The 13037-nt window shown below is 42.8% G+C and overlaps 1 protein-coding gene and 1 non-coding gene across 4 annotated transcripts in view; one reads left to right on the top strand and one right to left on the bottom strand.

Annotated features, from left to right (window-relative positions):
• The window catches only part of PAFAH1B1 (platelet activating factor acetylhydrolase 1b regulatory subunit 1), a 94581-nt gene that overhangs the window by 18841 nt on the left and 62703 nt on the right, over positions 1–13037 (top strand). The window lies entirely within an intron of this gene.
• On the bottom strand, positions 12789–12851 carry LOC136327407 (U7 small nuclear RNA). Its single transcript, XR_010729629.1, has one exon. It is a non-coding gene; the product is annotated as a U7 small nuclear RNA (small nuclear RNA).

Raw genomic sequence — 13037 nt, 5'->3', positions numbered from 1 at the left:
AATGGGCACTCAAGGTCTTAATGTGTCCTGGCTTACATTTTCATCCTTTTTCTTTCTTTTTTTTTTTTTTCATTTTTCCGAAGCTGGAAATGGGAGGCAGTCAGACAGACTCCTGCATGCGCCCGACCGGGATCCACCTGGCACTCCCACCAGGGGGCGATGTTCTGCCCCTCTGGGGCGTCGCTCTGTTGCATCCAGAGCCATTCTAGCGCCTGAGACAGAGGCCACAGAGCCATCCCCAGCACCGGAGCCATCTTTGCTCCAATGGAGCCTCGGCTGCGGGAGGGGAAGAGAGAGACAGAGAGGAAGGAGAGGGGGAGGGGTGGAGAAGCAGATGGGCGCTTTTGTGTGCCCTGGCCGGGAATCGAACTTGAGACTCCTGCACGCCAGACCGATGCTCTACCGCTGAGCCAACTGGCCAGGGCCCATCCTTTTTCTTTCTTTTTTTTTTTTTTGCATTTTTCTGAAGCTGGAAACAGGGAGAGACAGTCAGACAGACTCCTGCATGCGCCCGACCGGGATCCACCCGGCACGCCCACCAGGGGCGACGCTCTGTCCACCAGGGGGCGATGCTCTGCCCATCCTGGGCGTCGCCATGTTGCGACCCTCCTGGGTGTCGCCATGTTGCGACCAGAGCCACTCTAGCGCCTGGGGCAGAGGCCACAGAGCCATCCCCAGCGCCCGGGCCATCTTTGCTCCAATGGAGCCTTGGCTGCGGGAGGGGAAGAGAGAGACAGAGAGGAAGGCGCGGCGGAGGGGTGGAGAAGCAAATGGGCGCTTCTCCTATGTGCCCTGGCCGGGAATTGAACCCGGGTCCTCCACACGCTAGGCCGACGCTCTACCGCTGAGCCAACCGGCCAGGGCCCCATCCTTTTTCTTATTGCTTGCCATGTATATGGTAATTCAGCCTTATGAAGTTGCTTTCTGGACCTTATCTGTTAGATTTTAATTAATTAATTTTTATTTTTCTAAAGTGAGAAGCAGGGAAGCAGAGAGACAGATACCCACATGTACCTGACCGGGATCCACCTGGCATGCCCACTAGGGGGCGATGCTCTGTCCACCTGGGCTGTTGCTCCATTGCAACCGGAACCATTCTAGCGCCTGAGGCGGAGGCCACAGAGCCATCGTCAGCGCCCGGGCCAACTTTGCTCCAGTGGATCCTTGGCTGTGGGAGGGGAAGAGAGACAGAGAGAGAAAGGAGAGGGGGAAGGGTACAGAAGCAGATGGGCGCTTCTCCTGTTGTGCCCTGGCCAGGAATCAAACCTGGGGACATACACACACTGGGCTGATGCTCCACCACTGAGCCAACTGGCCAGGGCCTTATCTGTTACTCTTTACCATTCCATCCCTTCTCTATTATATTGTGTATACGCTGGCCTATCTATCCTTTGGATCTGCATACCAGATTTTTTTTTTGTTGGCAATCTCCCCTAATTTTTTGCACCTGAAAGAAAATTTTTTTTCCTGAATTTGTAATCAACACACATTTTTGCCTTGTATAGCTTGTATAACGTATTTTCTTCGGTATCAAATGAGTTATTATAGTGTAAGAGTCTAGAACAGTCCTAGCACATGATGCTCAGTAAATGTTGGTTATTTAAAAATATTTTTAATTAAAATAATTTAATTTATTTTTTTTAAAATATTTTATTTATTGATTTTTTTTAGAGAGAGAGGAGTGAGAGAGACAGAGAGAGAGAGAAGGGGGAGGAGCAGGAAGCATCAACTCCCATATGTGCCTTGACCAGGCAAGCCCAAGGTTTCGAACCGGCGACCTCTGTTCCAGGTCGATGCTTTATCCCACTGCGCCACCACAGGTCAGGCCTTAATTTATTTTTAGAGAGGAGAGAGTAAGAGTAAGAGGGTAGGGGACAAGGAAGCATCAACTCCCATATGTGCCTTGACCAGGCAAGCTCACGGTTTCGAACTGGTGACCTCAGCATTCCAGATCGACGCCTTATCCACTGCACCACCACAGGTCAGGCCTAATGTTGGTCGTTATTATAGTGACAATGATTAAGATGAGTTGATGATAATAGGAATAGGGCAGTCTGTCTTTACTCTCTGTTCTTGTAATGGCAAAACTAATTTGTTTTCTGCCCTTGGACACTAGGAAAGCAGTCTTTTACTTGCTTATGTATGTACCTAGTGCAAAAGGTACCATACTGTATTATGACCTTCAAAGTGATATTTCTGAGCTCTATTGAGGGAAGTAAAGTGGTAGACAGGCCCTGAACACTGATTATCTCATCAAGCATCACTGTAACTGAGGTAGGTGATAGTATTAGCCCTTTTATAGGCTTATCGGCTTAAGAAGTTGGAAAATTTTTTTTTTAAATCTTTATTTTTTTATTCATTTTAGAGAGGAGAGAGAAAGGGAGAGAGAGAGACAGAGAGGGAGAAGGTGAGGAGGAGCTGGAAGCATCAACTCCCATATGTGCCTTGACCAGGTAAGCCCAGGGTTTTGAACCGGCGACCTCAGCATTTCCAGGTTGACGCTTTATCCACTGTGCCACCACAGGTCAGGCAAGAAGTTGGAAAATTTGCCCAAGGTCATATATATATTTTGTAAGTGATCCAACTTGATATTTGAACCTCCACTATTCCAGAATTTTATTCAGTAGGATCTCAGAAGTATAGGATTTATTTTTTTAGTGCTTATATATCATTTATATATTCAACTCGCTGTCAGAGGGCCTATCATTGGACCTATATTCAGAACAGTTTTTCTTTGAAAATTTTTTACATATTTACATTTTAATTAATTTTTATTATGGAATATGTTGAACATGCAGGAAAATACCCCACAAGTAATATAACAAAATAATCCACTTAGCTATCAGAATGGACAGATGTTAATATTTGTCATATTTGTTAGTTTTTATTTATTGATTTAAAATATTTTTATTGATTGATTTTGCTAGAGAAATATCAATTTGTTTCGCCTATTTATGCATTTATTGGTTTATTCTTATATATGCACTGACCAGGGATCAAATCCGCAACCTTGGCATATTCGAACGACACTCTTAACAAACTGACCTCTTCCAGGTCAGGGCCACGTCAAGAGTTCTTAGAAGCAAAACAGTTACAGTTGACGTTCGTTTGAACCTCTTTCTAATCCTATTACCCTCCCTCTTCCCAATATAAAATTCCTCTTAAAATTTGTATATATTCCTTCTGTTTTTGTACTTTTTTTACTATACATATGTATCTATAAACAGTGTATATTAGTGCTTAAAATTGCCATGAATGCTGCACTGTATATAATTCTACCACTTGGTGTTTTCACCTAACAAAATATTTTCTAGATACAGTATTGATAATGGTAGATCTAGTTTGTGTTATATAGTCTCATATATGGTTATATTATATTATACTTTTTATCTACACTACAGAAATGGGCATTTTGTTTGCTTGTAAATTTTCACTATTACAGATGATGCTGAGGTAAATAGGATGGTATCTGCTGAAAAGATTAAAAAAAATTTTTAATTTAATTTTTTGTATTTTTCCAAAGTAAGAAGCGGGTTGGCAATCAGACAGACTCCTGCATGCGCCCTACTGGGATTCACCCGGCATGCCCACCAGGGGGCGATGCTCTGCCCAGCTGGAGCATTGCTCCTTTATGGCCGGAGCCATTCTGCCTCCTGAGGCAGAGGTTGTGGAGCCGTCCTCAGGGCCCTGGCCAACTTTGCTCCAATGGAGCCTCGGTTGCGGGAGGGGAAGAGAGAGATAGAGAGGAAGGAGAGGGGGAAGAGTGGAGAAGCAGATGGGCGCTTCTCCTGTGTTCCCTGACCGGGAATCAAACCCGGGACTTCCACATACAGGGTTGACGCTCTACCACTGAGCCAACTGGGCAGAGCCTTTTCTTTTATTAAGTAAGAGGCTGGGATCCACCTGGGCCAGCCCCCTACCAGATGATGATTGATCAGATGAGGCTGCTGCCCTATTGCTTAGCAGCAGAGCTACTTTAGCACCTTGAGGCAGGACATGTAGCCATCCTCAGTGCCCGGGGCCAACTTGCTTGAACCCATTAGAGCCATTGCTGTGGAAGGAGAAGAGAGAGAGAGAGAGAGAGAGAGAGAGAGAGAGAGGGAGGAGGGGGAGGAGTGGAGAAGCAGGTAGTTGCTTCTCCTGTGTGCCGTGACTGGGAATCAAACTTGGGACTTCCATACGCTGGGCTGGTGCTCTACTACTGAGCCAACTAGCCATGGCCAACTTATTTCTTTTTAAAAATTTTTATTTATTGATTTTTAGAGATAAAGGGAAGAGGTAGGCGGGACAGAGAGAGAGAGAAACATGGATTTGTTGTTTTTCCACCTATTTATGCACTCGGTTGATTTTTATATGTGCCCTGACTGGGGATTGAACCCACAACCTCAAGATGACATTCTAACCAGTTGAGCCATCTGGCCAGGGCCTCTTTATTTTTGCATTGCCATATTTATTCTAAGGTTAGTTAAATATTCTTTAGTAATTTTTATGCTTTGAGTTGAGTAAATAGACTGGATAATGTTGTTGGCATCACTTTAGACCAGGGGTCCCCAAACTACGGCCCGCGGGCTGCATGCGGCCCCCTGAGGCCATTTATCCGGCCCCTGCCACACCTCCAGAGGGGGCACCTCTTTCATTGGTGGTCAGTAAGAGGAGCACATTGACCATCTCATTAGCCAAAAGCAGGCCCATAGTTTCCATTGAAATACTGGTCAGTTTGTTGATTTAAATTTACTTGTTCTTTATTTTTAAATATTGTATTTATTCCTGTTTTGTTTTTTTACTTTAAAATAGGATATGTGCAGTGTGCATAGGGATGTGTTCATAGTTTTTTTTATAGTCCGGCCCTCCAACAGTCTGAGGGACAGTGAACTGGCCCCCTGAGTAAAAAGTTTGGGGACCTCTGCTTTAGACCATAAATTCAGTCTCTTCGGCTATTCAAAACTAACACATATTAGTACTGAGCCAGAGGGATTTATACTGGCAGCCTGAAGGCCAAACTAAGTCGGTAGGTGCATTTCTCTTAGCCTTGCGTAGTTAAAACAATTTTTGAGCCTGACCAGTCGGTTGGCTCAGTAGATAGAGCATTGGCCTTGTATGCTGAGGACCCAGTTTCAAAACCCTCAGGTCACCGGCTTGAGCACGGGGTCGCTGGCTTGAGTGTGGGATCATAGACATGACCCCATGGTCGCTGACATGAAGCCCAAGGTTGCTGGCTTGGCTGGAGCCCCCAGTCAGGGCACATATGAGAAAGCAATCTGTGAGCAACTAAGGTGCCATTATGAAGAGGTGATGCTTCTCATCTCCCTTCCTGTTTGTCCGTTCCTGTCTGTCTCCCCCACCCTAAAAAACCAAATTTTTGAGCCAGCATTTAAAAATTAGCTATTCAAGCCTTGCCTGAGGTAGCACAGTGGATAAAGTGTCATCCTGGAATGCTGAGGTCACCAGTTCGAAACCCTGGGCTTGCTGGGTTGACCAGCAATCAATGAACAATTAAAGTGAAGCACCTGAGTTGATACTTCTCACTCCCCTCCCCCTTTCTCTCTATAAAGTCAATAAATAGAAATCTTTAAACATTAGCTATTTGACTTTTTTTTTTTTTTTTTGCTGTGGAGAGACAGGAAAGGATAGAGATGAGAAGCATCAACTCATAGTTGCAGCACCTTAATTGTTTATTGCTTCTCATACCTGTGTTTTGACCCGGGGGTCAAGCCAGTGTCCTTGGGCTTCAAGCCAGTGACCATGGGATCTTGTCAGTGATTCCACACTCAAGCTGGTGACCCCGCACTCAAGCCTGTGACCTCGGAGTTTCAAACCTGGCACCTCAGTGTCCCAGGTCATTGCTCTGTCCACTGTGCCACCGCCTGGTCAGGCTAATGATGTAGTTTTAAACATTGTTTTTACCTATGTTTAAATCAGCGGTTCTCAACCTTTCTAATGCCGTGACCCCGCAATACAGTTCCTCATGTTGCGGTGACCCCAGACCAAAAAATAATTTTGGTGGCTACTTCATAACTGTAATTTTGCTACAGTTATGATTCGGAATGTAAATACCTGCTATGCATTATGTATTTTCCAATGGTTTTAGGCGACCCTGCCGGGGTCGCGACCCACAGGTTGAGAACCGCCGGTTTAAATTATGAATATTAGCCAGTCAAATAATGAGAACTTAAACCAGTGAGGGCACATGCTTTCTCTATCTCACTTAAATAAAAAAAAGTTTCAATATAAAGTTAAGACAGCCAGTTGATTTTTCTACAGGATTTGAAAATTGGTATATATTCTCTGATATGTTAATTAGTGTACAGTCTTTAAAAAAGATAAAATTTTATCAATACCACCCCCAACCAGCTGGACTTGGATGTTTGTCCATATTTCAGATTTAGATTTTTTTTTGGAATTTTTAAAAATGGAGGATGAGAATAAGGTGATACAGTGCATATTCAGTTTTGAGAGCACAATACAAATTTTTAGTTTTAGTATGATGCCTGTAGTAAGTTAAAAACAGTAGATACCTACCATGTGTCAATTACTATGATGTTTGGTAAAGATACACTGAGAACTAAATATGTTGTAGCTTTAGAGGACAGTTGTTGAGGAGACACCATCAAGGCAGATAATTACAGTGTAGTGTGAGAAGTATTAAATATATGTATGTATAAAGAATTATGAAATCAGAGGAGGGAGTTACTTTGCTTTATTTTTTTGTCAAAACTATGTAAATAAATCCCAGCTCTGCTATTTATGTTAGCTGCTGAGAACTAAGCTAATGCTGTTTAAATACTATTGATAAGTATTAGGTTGAACTTGTGTAATTGCCATTATTGGCAGTTTTATATGGTTTAACCCTAATAGTATTTTTGTATGGCAATTAAAACAAATAAAACATTGTTAATTTCTTTTGCCAATACCATATGACAGTTGTTGGATTATATTTTATTAAAATAATGCTTAGGGCCTGACCTGTGGTGGCGCAGTGGATAAAGCGTTGACCTGGAATGCTCTGGTTGCCGGTTCTAAACCCTGGGCTTGCCTGGTCAAGGCACATATGGGAGTTGATGCTTCCTGCTCCTCCCCTTGTTCTATCTCTTTCCCCTCTCTCTCTCCAATAAAAATGGATAAATAAAATCTTAAAAAAAATAATAAAGCTTTGGGTATTGAATAAATGTGCCATTTTTGGAAAACATTTTAAAAAGTTCAGCTTGATTTCTTTATTTAAGAAGATTACACTTGATCTTAGCCCAGGGGTCTCAAACTCGCCGCCCACCAATTTTGTGCGGCCCGCAGACTAGCCCACAGATTAATCCACGAAGTTTGATTAGTCTGCGGGCTGCACAAAATTGGTGGGCGGGCCGCATGGCCGCAAGTTTGAGACCCCTGTTAGCCAAAAGGCGGAGAAGCGATATTTAAGAAGATTATATACAAGCTTGACCTGTGGTTGCACAGTGGATAGGGCATCGACCTGGAATGCTGAGGTCGCTGGTTCAAAACCCTGGGCTTGCCTAGTCAAGGCACATATGGGAATTGATGCTTCTCTCTCTCTCTCTCTCTATGTCTTTTCTCTCTCTCTAAAAGTGAATAAATAAAATATTTAAAAGGAGATTATATATGAAAGAATTTAACTATAAATTGCTATGCAGTTGTAAGTTACTTATTGGCTATAACTGGAAATACAATTATTTGCAAGTCTTGCTTTCAAAGTTTGATTCCATATAAACATTTGTTGAGTGCTATACACTATACCTGGTACTAAAGAAACAAAGAGATTCAGTTCAATGTTTGCCCCTAAGGAGGTCAGTCTGGTACTAGGGATATCGTGTATCTAGTTACAAAGAATGTGGGAGGCAGCACGGGGTAGAATCAGTGATTTTTCGAATTTGACTTAGCACTGGAAACGTTTACCCAAAATCTCTTGCATGGAAATCCAATATATAAACAGATAAAAAGGGAATCCTGCCTATTTGGCCTCCTCTCTGTCCTCATTCCTGCTGTTTGAAACCATTGATGTGGGAGTCAAAAACAAACCTGGTTTGAATCTGGGCTCTGCCAGTGTCTAGCTATTTGACCTTGGATATGTGACCTAAACCTAGTGAACTTGTTTCCTCATTTGTTAAATGAGGATATTAGTTTCTTGTCTAGGTGTTGAAAGAATTGAACATTGTAAGAGAGGACCTGGGATGTAATGGCATTCTGTAAATGCATTCTGTATAAGCTATTATGCTTATATGTACATCACACAATGAGACTTAAGGAAAGGGTACCTACTTCTGCCAAGGGGAATGGCTGGCCAGGAAGGGGTTCACAGAGGTGGTGATTGGCTGCCTTTGGCTGAATTGTAAAAGGGGATGAAAAATTGCAAGACATACGAATGAGAGGTGTGTACCCTAAATAAAACACTTTAATAATGAAGATTTGGGCATGTGGAATGCTACTTCATTATACCTTGCTGGAGATAATTGTCCTCACTTGCATTCTACTTAGCTTTTCCTTAATACTCTTTGACTCCCACTTTAGTATTAGGCTGGGCTAGGCCAGGCTAAGAGTTAGTAATTTACTTTGACTAATTAAATTGACTCCGTACTTACCTAAAGGAAAAAGTACTTTAAACCCGAGTATGTAGCCTGACCAGGTGGTGGCGCAGTGGATAGAGTGTCGGACTGGGATGCCGAGGACCCAGGTTCGAGACCCCGAGGTCACCAGCTTGAGTGCGGGCTCATCTGGTTTGAGCAAAAGCTCTCCAGCTTGGACCCAAGGTTGCTGGCTCGAGCTAGGGGTTACTCGGTCTGCTGAAGGCCCGCGGTCAAGGCACATATGAGAAAGCAATCAATGAACAACTAAGGTGTCGCAACGAAAAACTGATGATTGATGCTTCTCACCTCTCTCCGTTCCTGTCTGTGTCCCTGTCTATTCCTCTCTCTGACTCTCTCTCTGTCTCTGTAAAATAAACAAAACAAAACAAAAAACCAGAGTATGTAAGATGTCTTGGTTATAATGTAATGATGCATTTATAGACAAGTCCTTCCTAAATTCAGTTTCATTTGCATTAGTGTGTTGAAAACTAGGAATCTTTATGTCCTCCTCTGAGCTGAGGTCTTAGTAGGTTAGTTTCTGGGTTTTTTTCTTTTTTTTTTTGTATTTTTCTGAAGTTGGAAACGGGGAGGCAGTCAGACAGACTCCTGCATGCGCCCCGACCGGGATCCACCCGGCATGCCCACCAGGGGGTGATGCTCTGCCCATTCAGGTCGTTGCTCTGCCCATCTGGGGCATCGCTCTGCTGTAATCAGAGCCCTGGCTGCGGGAGGGGAAGAGAGAGACAGAGAGGAAGGAGAGGGGGAGGGGTGGAGAAGCAGATGGGCGCCTCTTCTGTGTACCCCAGCCGGGAATCGAACCTGGGACTCCTGCACGCCAGGCCAATGCTCTACCACTGAGCCAACTGGCCAGGGCCAGTTTCTGGGTTTTTGTTTGTTTATTTGTTTGTTTGTTTTGGTATTTTTCTGAAGCTGGAAATGGGGAGAGACAGTCAGACTCTTGCATGCGCCTGACCGGGATCCACCCAGCACGCCCACCAGAGGGTGATGCTCTGCCCCTCCAGGGCGTCGCTCTGTTGTGACCAGATCCACTCTAGCGCCTGGGGCAGAGGCCAAGGAGCCATCCCCAGCCCCCGGGTCAACTTTGCTCCAATGGAGCCTTGCGGGAGGGGAAGAGAGAGACAGAGAGGAAGGAGGGGGGAGGGGTGGAGAAGCAAATGGGCGCTTCTCCTGTGTGCCCTGGCCGGGAATCGAACCCGGGACTTCGCACGCCAGGCTGACGCTCAACCACTGAGCCAACCGGCCAGGGCCTGTTTTTTTTTTTTTAATGCCTGATTTAGTGTAATGGGACTACTGCTATGGTAAATTGCACTTGGATATATTTACTTCTAATTTTTGAGAGAGCTAGAAAGTTTCTAGGAAAAGCTAATGAATTAGTTACTTCCTTAACAATGAAAGAGCTTTTCTTTTTATAACAATCAGATTTTAGGCAAAATGTTTCAATGTGATAGGCTAACACAGTGGAAGTCAACCTGGTCCCTACTGCCCACTAGTGGGTGTTCCATCTTTCATGGTGGGCGGTAGTGGAGCAACCAAAGTATAAATAAAAAGATAGATTTAACTATAGTAAGTTGTTTTATAAAGATTTATTCTGCCAAACTTAGCGAAAATCCGACATAAAATACTTGGTAAGTATTATTATATGTTTTAACTCGCTGTAACTCTGCTTTATGAATCACCATTACTGTGGAACCCTTGGGCGGTTAGAAAATTTACTATTAACAGAGATACAAAAAGTGGGTGGTAGGTATAAAAAGGTTGACTACCCCTGGGCTAACACATGAAGGAGTACTAAGTAAAATGGAGGCGATATAGAAGCTAAGAGTGATCAAGATGTATACTTAAACTGTGTACCAGGCACTCATATAAGCACATATATCAATTCATTTAATCTGCCTGACAAACCCTGCTAAATAGATACTTCTATTATGTAATGCAGGTGGCCGAGGCCAGGTAGGTCCACATTGGATTTGGGCAGATGGTTGAGAAGCTGTTGTGCCAGAAAGCTTTGGGCCATTCTCATTTAATAGAGTTTCCCAGCAGTGGATGATCAAACAGTAGGGGAAGGCCACTTCTCACGGCAGCAGGCAAACAAACAGCAAAAGTGGACCCTCACAGCGTCAGCGAGGCAATACATAATCCGCCATCCCCGCTGAGGGAAAGCACCCTTGGCTTACGTAGATAGACTATACACACCGCCACGTGCTCATGCACTGATAAGGCAAAATACAAGTGAGCAAGCCTAACACAGCTGTTTTTCCAACATATTATTAAAAGTAACTCGTATTGGTGTCCATCTCCTAAACTCTAAAGGACCCCATCAGACTTGTAACCACGGGAAGAGTGGGCAGCAGCAGCTCATCTTGGGCTAACCCCTGAACCTATCCCTAAGACCCCCTTTTCAGCAGCCCCGCCTGCCTGCTCTTCTATTACAGGCCCTTCCTTGTTTTCACTGTCCCCAGCTTTAGTAAACATATTCTCAAAAGAACTTTTAAAAAGTATCCTATGCCTGACCTGTGGTGGCAGAGTGAGTAAAGCATTGACCTGGAATGCTGAGGTCACTGGTTCAAACTCCTGGGCTTGTCCAGTCAAGGTACATACATACAGGAAGCAACTATTGCAAGTAGATGCTTCCCACTTCTCCCCATTCGTTCTCACTTTCCCTCTTTCTCCTCCTCTCTCCCCTCTCTCCAAAAAAATTAATAAATAAAATCTTTAAAAGAAAAGCCTGTATAAGATAACTTTGTCTATAGAGTTGGGGGGGCTTGCAAACTATTGCTGGCAAGCCAAATCCTGCCTGCCAACTTGTTTTTGTACAACCTGAGAGCTAAGAATGAGTTCTACAGTTAGTGGTTGAGTAAAAAAAGCAAAAGAGTAATATATATGTATATTTTTTAAAGATTTTATTTTTATTACTCTTAGGAAAGAGAGAGAGAGAGAGAGAGAGAGAGAGAGAAGGTGGGGACGAACAGGAAACATCAACTTCCATTTGTGCTTTGACTAGACAAGCCCAGAGAGTTTCAAACCAGCAACCTCAAGTGTTCTAGGTCGATGCTTTTTATCCACTGCGCCACCAGAGGTCAGGTGCAAAAGAGTAATACTTTGTCACATTTTATTTTGTAAAGATATTTATGAAATTTACCTTGCAAAATAGTTTCTAAAATTAAAATTATTGTTTTTTATTTTATTTTTTTACAGAAACAGAGAGAGGGATAGATAGGGACAGACAGGAATGGAGAGATGAGAAGCATCAATCATCAGTTTTTCGTTGCAACACCTTAGTTGTTCATTGATTGTTTTCTCATATGTGCCTTGACCGTGGGCCTTCAGCAGACCAAGTAACCCCTTGCTCAAGCCAGTGACCTTGGGTCCACGCTGGTGAGCTTTTTGCTCAAACCAGATGAGCCTCGCTCAAGCTGGTGACCTCGGGGTCTCGAACCTGGGTCCTCCTCATCCCAGTCCATACTCTGTCCAGTGCGCCACTGCCTGGTCAGGATTAAAATTAAAATTATTAATACTTTGTGTAAATTACATGAAATTTAAATTTCAGTGTCCATAAAGTTTTATTGGAACAGAGCTACGTGTTACTGTATGTATTATTTATTGTTTTCTTTCTATGAAAACTCAAGATTGGCAAAACTTGGAATATTTACTGTCTGACTTTTTATAGAAAGTCTGTTGACTCTTGGTCTAGATAAAATCAAGATAAAAAGCAACAAAATTAATATATATGCACAAGAATGTGTCTTAGAATATATCAGGATTAGATGATTATATAATGATTAGATGATTAAAAATGTTGAATTGACCTCTTTTTCCTGTTAACAGATCTCTTTAAGATATACCTGAAGGATTTTGTAAATATTTCTTTGAATCTGAATGACAGTTGTTGCAGTTACCATTGAAATCTGAGTATCTTAGCGGCTAAGGCTTAGCCACACAAGTTGATTTTTGCCCATGGCACCCAGTTAACATTTTCTGACATTGATAATTTCTTGATTGCCCCTTTGTAATTTTTCTTTTGATCCTTTAGGACTAACTATAAAACTATAATTTGAGGATGTACATCAAAATCACCTGGAGAAATTTTAAAAACTTAGATGCTTCCTCAGAATCTGTGAGGATAATGCTTCGCCATGATTATTTGCTGGAAGTTCCTCAGGTGGTTTTTAAATTTTATTTTATTATTATTTTTTGGGGAGGGGTCCTTCCAGTAAGAACCGAAGACCTACTAGATAAATTCAAAAAGAGCTTTAAGCACTCAGATGGTTTTAATGGATGCATCTAATTAAGATCTATACTTATTTTCATCTTAAGATATTTTAGTAAATCCAGTTTGAAAAAAATCAACATATTTCCCCATGTATAAGACGCACATTTCTTCCGAGAAATTTGGGGTCTAAAAATTGGGTGCGTCTTATACAGTGGTTGGTGATTTTGTTTTTTCTT

Source organism: Saccopteryx bilineata, chromosome 2, assembly GCF_036850765.1.
Source record: "Saccopteryx bilineata isolate mSacBil1 chromosome 2, mSacBil1_pri_phased_curated, whole genome shotgun sequence".
In the NCBI taxonomy this organism is placed as follows: domain Eukaryota; kingdom Metazoa; phylum Chordata; class Mammalia; order Chiroptera; family Emballonuridae; genus Saccopteryx; species Saccopteryx bilineata.
This window is presented reverse-complemented; position numbering and strand designations above follow the sequence as displayed.